Raw genomic sequence first — 6096 nt, 5'->3', positions numbered from 1 at the left:
CCGAGGATTTGCATGGGCAGGGAGCCCACACTGTTACTGATCCTCTTTTAATTGGCGGTGACAGAGAACTCTGGAGCCTAGGACTGGGGGGGTGGAGCTTGAGGGTTGTCAGTCATATTTGCACACACACCTCACTGATCCATACAGGACTATTTCCTCTACCTCTAATCTGGTTCAGAGAGGCTATCCCTGGCCTTGGCCTACACTATCTCTGGTTATCCATGTCTAATGGAATCCCTGTGATAACCCCCTGAATGTAGGAAATCAGAGAAGGTGGTCACTCTGGTCCTGACTAATGTATTGTTCGTTGAGTCCTGTGTGGCTCAGTTGGTAGAGCATGGCACTTGCAATGCCAGGGCTGTGGGTTTGATTCCCACATGGGACCAGTATGAAAAATCTATGCACTCACTACTCTAAGTTGCTCTGGATAAGAGTGTCTGCTAAATGACAAAGAAAATACAAAAAAATTAAATTAAAAAGGAGTTAATAGATGGACTGATCCAATGGACTCCCATAGTCCCTTTTTAATGCTTTAGTTCTGATGTGTTGGATATGCTGTTTCACATAATGCTTCAGTTGTCCTGTATACTGTATGCCACCTCTGCAGAGATGTCCACAGGCTTGGCTGCTCTGACAGTGGGCTGTGACTCAGGGGACCTGGGCTCCCTGTCCTGTGTGCAGGTCCTGGACCGGTCGGACCCTGTGGAGCCCCACTGGCTCGCTGGTCAGGACATGTACTCCCCAACAGAAGACGGAACAAAAGGCCACACAGCGGAGCTCCGAGCCAGAAGACCCCTTAGTCCAACGCTGCATACTACAGGTATCCCTGATTTACAACTCAACACCCAACCCAGTCTGTGATTCATTTGTGAGTCAGTGAATGTGATTGAACTGGCACATGTCTTTATATACACACTGTGTTTGAGACATTGTCTCAGTAAGATTACTAGACTCCTTCGACAGTTTCTTTTGACAGTTACAATGAGCCAAACTATGACCTTTGATAGAAACAGCAAAACCGTTGATTTCACAACAGGGAAAATCCAGACAGAGGAGTATTCTGTAGAATAGGCTGGACAGGGGAATACCAAACAGCGTTATGGGTGTGTGCCTGCCAGTCGTTGGCTGGCCTTGAGAGTAATGTCTTTACAGTGTGAACCGCCTCTCATCTGCTCCCAGGCATGCTGCTGCAGCATCTTAACTGAAAGGCCATAAAGATATGGAGGCTCATTTCTGGCTTTGGCAAAACGTTTTATTGGGATATGATATGCCATATTAATAAAGATCAAACCGCCTTACGTTTATCATTAACCTGGAGACCTGAGCCCAGACACACCGACAACTAGTTAAAAATATCTATTTTAACAATGGCACAATCTGGATGTGATTATGCCTGTGCGGCATGCGCATATCAGTCTGGGTGATGCAAGAAAAGGCATAGAAAGTAGAACAAACGTCCTGTAAAGTGGTAAAAGGAACATAAGTGGTCGATGAGCAAACAGTTGGAAATAAGCACGTCCTATTGTAGTTTTATAGGCAAACAAAAGATGTGTAACTTGTTTTCCATGACATTGACAGTACTAATGCTCAGTGAGATGCTTCTCCTCTGAATTGGCAATGGCCTTGAATACAGTCATTGAATCAAACTAAATCCTCTTCACTCGGTGACGTATCACTGTGGCCTGCCTGGAGATGTAGACACTGCAGGGAGCTAGTCTGTCTGTCTGTCCTCCTAGGTGTGTCTCCAGAACAATGTTTTCCCATTCTGTGTTTGCACCTGGCACGCGTCTGCGAGACAGGTGCTCCTCCATGTTTTTTTCCCCCCTCTTTTTCTATCAGTGTTTGCAGAGAGATTAGGAACCATACTTTTGACTAATACATGGCATTACTCATATCGGTGCACGCACTCAAACACAAAAGAAAACCCACACGCAAGCGTGTACACCGGGCACATTGGCACGCGCACAGACTATCTATCCAGTTTGTGTCTTAAAATTGGTGTGTGTGTGCATGCCTGCATGGATGTGTGTGTGTGTGTGTTGTCAGGCGTCCTGCAACCCCTCACAGCTGGCAGCTGTGGAGACGACAGTGTGTCTGAGAGGTGTGTCGCCACAGGCAAAGTCCAGGGACAGGGTGACCACACAATGGTGAGTGTCTGTAGCCCCTCCTCAAACTACCCCTCACAACAACTCCCCCTTGTAGCTTTCATCCGTCTCCTTAAATGACTATTGCACATTGTTGTTTAAACACGGACTATACAAACACACAGACACTGACTGAGACAAAGACCTCTATTTACAGTACAAACTTGAACTGGCGTGAATTTGTAACTGCCATCCCGGATCAAGCAGCCAAATTGTTGTTGATAATTGAAACACAATATAACAACAGTGAGAAAAGCGTGCAGTGCAGCAGGTGTGTAGTTAATCAGTCACAGGCCACCGGAGGGAGAGGCTGGTGACTGTACCACTGAAAGAGCAGACAGCCTATTTACACCACGCTCCACTCAGCCCACTGCTCTATCCAAAGGGGGTCCACTCACTCACACTTAGATGTGGCTCTATACAGGGGGGACTCTTTTGGAAGATGCGCCGCTGGTGGGATGGATCAGACAGGGTCAGGGGTGAGGGGTCAGGGGGTAAACGCAGCGCTGCGAGTGCCGGGGTGCAGTGGAATGGATGCAGGTGCTCCACGCGATAGACTATTCATCTCCTCTTTATGATGGAGGAGAGAGCTTCCTCTGCTCTCTGAAAGGCTCAATGTGTCTTATAAGCCCCCTGTGATTATGTCTAACCACAATGAAGCGTTCTGAGTACCCGGGGCATGATTCATGTTAGGCTATTTGCATACTGGACCACTACTACACCACAGGGTTAGAGTCTAGTGTGCTGGTACGGGATTTGTCCCTCATTATGTGGTTATAATGTTTGTTTGTTTTTTGTTGTAATAGTCATGCTTGATTGTTCAATGTAGTTTGAACACAGGTCAGACTGAATCATGTGCTCGTCGTGTGGCGGTTTTATGCTTGTGTTTTCAGCAGTCCCACACCGAGGATGGTTCCAGGTCGCCGTCGTCAAGGATCAGTGATTCCAGTCCGTCAGGCATCATATCCAGGTCCACCAGTTCCCAATGCGAGTCCTGCATCATATAACTCTTATCACATCCACACTTAATGAACGTGATCGCTTAACAACGCTTAACAACCTTAATGATTTGATATCCTAAATCGTTGTACTTCAGCTTGCTCTGCATATTATGCATTCGACCCTTCTCTCTGAAACGAAGCATACAGCTCAGGAAACCCTTAGCAGCTATCTTTAATCAGTCAATACCTACAAGAGGCTGTCCTTAACATGAGGGTTTGGTCTCCGTAAAAGCCCCCTCTGTCCATACTAGAGCGGGTCATATTCAAAGCCATTGTGTTCTTACTGTCACCGCTGTGCTTGGCCGTGTTTCTCTGCGTCCGGTACACTTAAGCCTGATAATCCTCCGTAGAGCAGGCTGGCGAGCAGAGTGGTGCTCTCCTGTGTGGCCGTCTTGTGTACACTGATGAATAATGGGTTCAAAGGCAGAGCAAGTACTGTAGGACCAGAAACACAGAGAAAACAGGCTTCACAGGAAGGAAAGGGAAAGGAAGGATCAATTGGGTTTGACTTACCCCCTTCCCATTTCTCTCTCTTCTGTGAAGCAGAGAGATAAAAATGTTTAGCTAAAACTTTCCCTTTTTCCTCTCATCATGTTCTTATTTGTCCTTTTTGTTCTTTCTCCACCTCTGTTTCACTATATCTGTCCTCAGCCTGAGATCATACCATGTGTTTTAACGCTGAGTGACTCTCCTGTATCAGTCATTGTGTTATGTTGGCCCTAACCAAATCAAATGTATTTATAAAGCCCTTCTTTACATCAGCTGATATCTCAAAGTGCTGTACAGAAACCCAGCCAAAAACCCCAAACAGCAACCAATGCAGGTGTAGAAAACTCCCTAGAAAGGCCAGAACCTAGGAAGAAACCTAGAGAGGAACAAGGCAATGAGGGGTGGCCAGTCCTCTTCTGGCTGTGCCGGGTGGAGATTATAACAGAACATGGCCAAGATGTTCAAATGTTCATAGGTGACCAGCAGGGTCAAAATAATAATCACAGCGGATGTCGAGGGTGCAACAGGTCAGGATTCCATAGCCGCAGGCAGAACAGTTTAAACTGGAGCAGCAGCATGGCCAGGTGGACTGGGGACAGCAAGGAGTCATCAGGCCAGGTAGTCCTGAGGCATGGTCCTAGGGCTCAGGTCCCCAGAGAGAGAGAAAAAGAGAGAGCATACTTAAATTCACACAGGACACCGGATAGCACCCCGACACACAAACTACTGCAGCATAAATACTGGAGGCTGAGACGGGAGTGGTCGGGAGACACTAATGGCCCATGGCTCGCTGTGTCGCGGCTCAGCGACAGCACCATTACAAACCCAGTTGTCATACCTGTGATTCAGCGGCCATGCATGAAGGCCACCGTGCTCAGCCGTAAACTACAAGGCCACAGCGACATGTAACATGTCCTCTTCGCTCCACTGATTGTTGTCTGATGTCAGGACACCATGACTGGTGGGTTACACTCCCTGGTCAGATACCAGGAGCTGTGTCACATGACTACATCTATGTTAACTTACAGATGGGGAGGAGTCCGAGGGACGTGACCAAACCAGCCAGGCCCTTACCACCTTAAATGACAGGGGTGAGTGACATTTTAGTGAGATGTCTTAATGTGGGATAGTAAAGTTTTCCCACTGTATTATTACCTCTATTTTACACACCTGCTATGGAACGCTCATAATGCTCATTGGACATAAGACAGCCGTTTGTTGTGGTGGAGTCTTATTTACTGCAGCTCTGCGAGAACAAACTTGTCACATAAAAAAAGATCCTCCCAGGTATCCTTGGTGATGGTCTGTGTGCTCGTGCACAATGACCTCTGGGAGGCCAAAGACATGGTCAGAGCCCAGGAGAGGGTCATGGGGAGGGCGCTGAGGGGTCAGCCCCGGGGTCAGCGAGACTTTGAGAGGTGCCCAGTGTGTGGGATGGCTTTGCGTGGCCATAGGTTAGGTGAAATTGGGTTTCCAAGCGGAGGAACAGCGCAGTTAAAACTCTCAATAGAGCTCCCTAAGTAGTCCATAGAATGAAACTGTTAGGACTCAATGTGACACTATGGGGACAGCATTGTAGGGTGACAGCATGGCGTTCCAGTATGAATTTACGAATCCAAAAAGGACTTTGACCTAAAAGTATGTATCCAAATAAAGAATATACGACAAATGTGAAATACAGACCCTGTTGTCGTCGTTATCAGTTTTTTGTTATAACAGTTTTATAGCTTTATAATGTGGCTTGTTCCAAACAATGTCCACCTGTGCATGAACCAATAGGTAGAATACAGGCCAATGGCACTTAGGCCAATGACTTACCCAGTCAGAAACATCATGCAATAAGATAAGTCAGTAAGCTATGTGGTCTGTCCCCAGTGAGCTCTCTGATAAGGTCTTTGTCCCTCTCTCTGTCATAATTAATTCATAGGTACTATAATCCCCTTCATAATTGTTTCATGACTGTTTCAATTCGGCCCCGCCACTCCTGTGTTTACCCCAGAGTTTAGCATTCAGCTGTTACTGAAGACGTTAGTGCCCTAAGTGAATATCGTTATGAGCCATGGCCACAAAGAGGACTAATCTGGACTGACCCTGGTAGATTGTTCCGGAAGGCTTCGGGGAGCCACTAGCTGGACAGATTAGGGCCGGTGAAAAAGAAGGGAAAGACACTGGAGCAGAGATTAGTCGTGTTCCAAGCAGAATGGTCCCCCCCCCCCCCCCCCCCAGAGGACCACACACTGACAATGTAGCTGTGTCACCATTGTCTCTAAACCACTGCTACTGAGGGCTCAGCGGCCATTGTCTCCTCCAAAATCCACCACAGTTTTCTCTCCCTCCTTGCCCTTTTTCAAACCTGGATTCATCCAGGCCCTTTGATTGGCACTTGTCAGTGGCTGATAGAGAGGATGACGTGTTGGAAAACGAACCGGCCGATAAAGGAGACCTGAAAAGGCCAATCCCTC

The 6096-nt window shown here is 47.3% G+C and overlaps 1 non-coding gene across 1 annotated transcript; it reads left to right on the top strand.

Annotated features, from left to right (window-relative positions):
• The first annotated feature begins 311 nt into the window (after window positions 1-311).
• trnaa-ugc (transfer RNA alanine (anticodon UGC)) lies at window positions 312-385 on the top strand. The gene has a single exon. It is a non-coding gene; the product is annotated as a tRNA-Ala (tRNA).
• Window positions 386-6096: the final 5711 nt, after the last annotated feature.

The sequence above is a fragment of the Oncorhynchus clarkii genome, chromosome 21 (genome assembly GCF_045791955.1).
Source record: "Oncorhynchus clarkii lewisi isolate Uvic-CL-2024 chromosome 21, UVic_Ocla_1.0, whole genome shotgun sequence".
Classification (NCBI taxonomy): Eukaryota; Metazoa; Chordata; class Actinopteri; order Salmoniformes; family Salmonidae; genus Oncorhynchus; species Oncorhynchus clarkii.
This window is presented reverse-complemented; position numbering and strand designations above follow the sequence as displayed.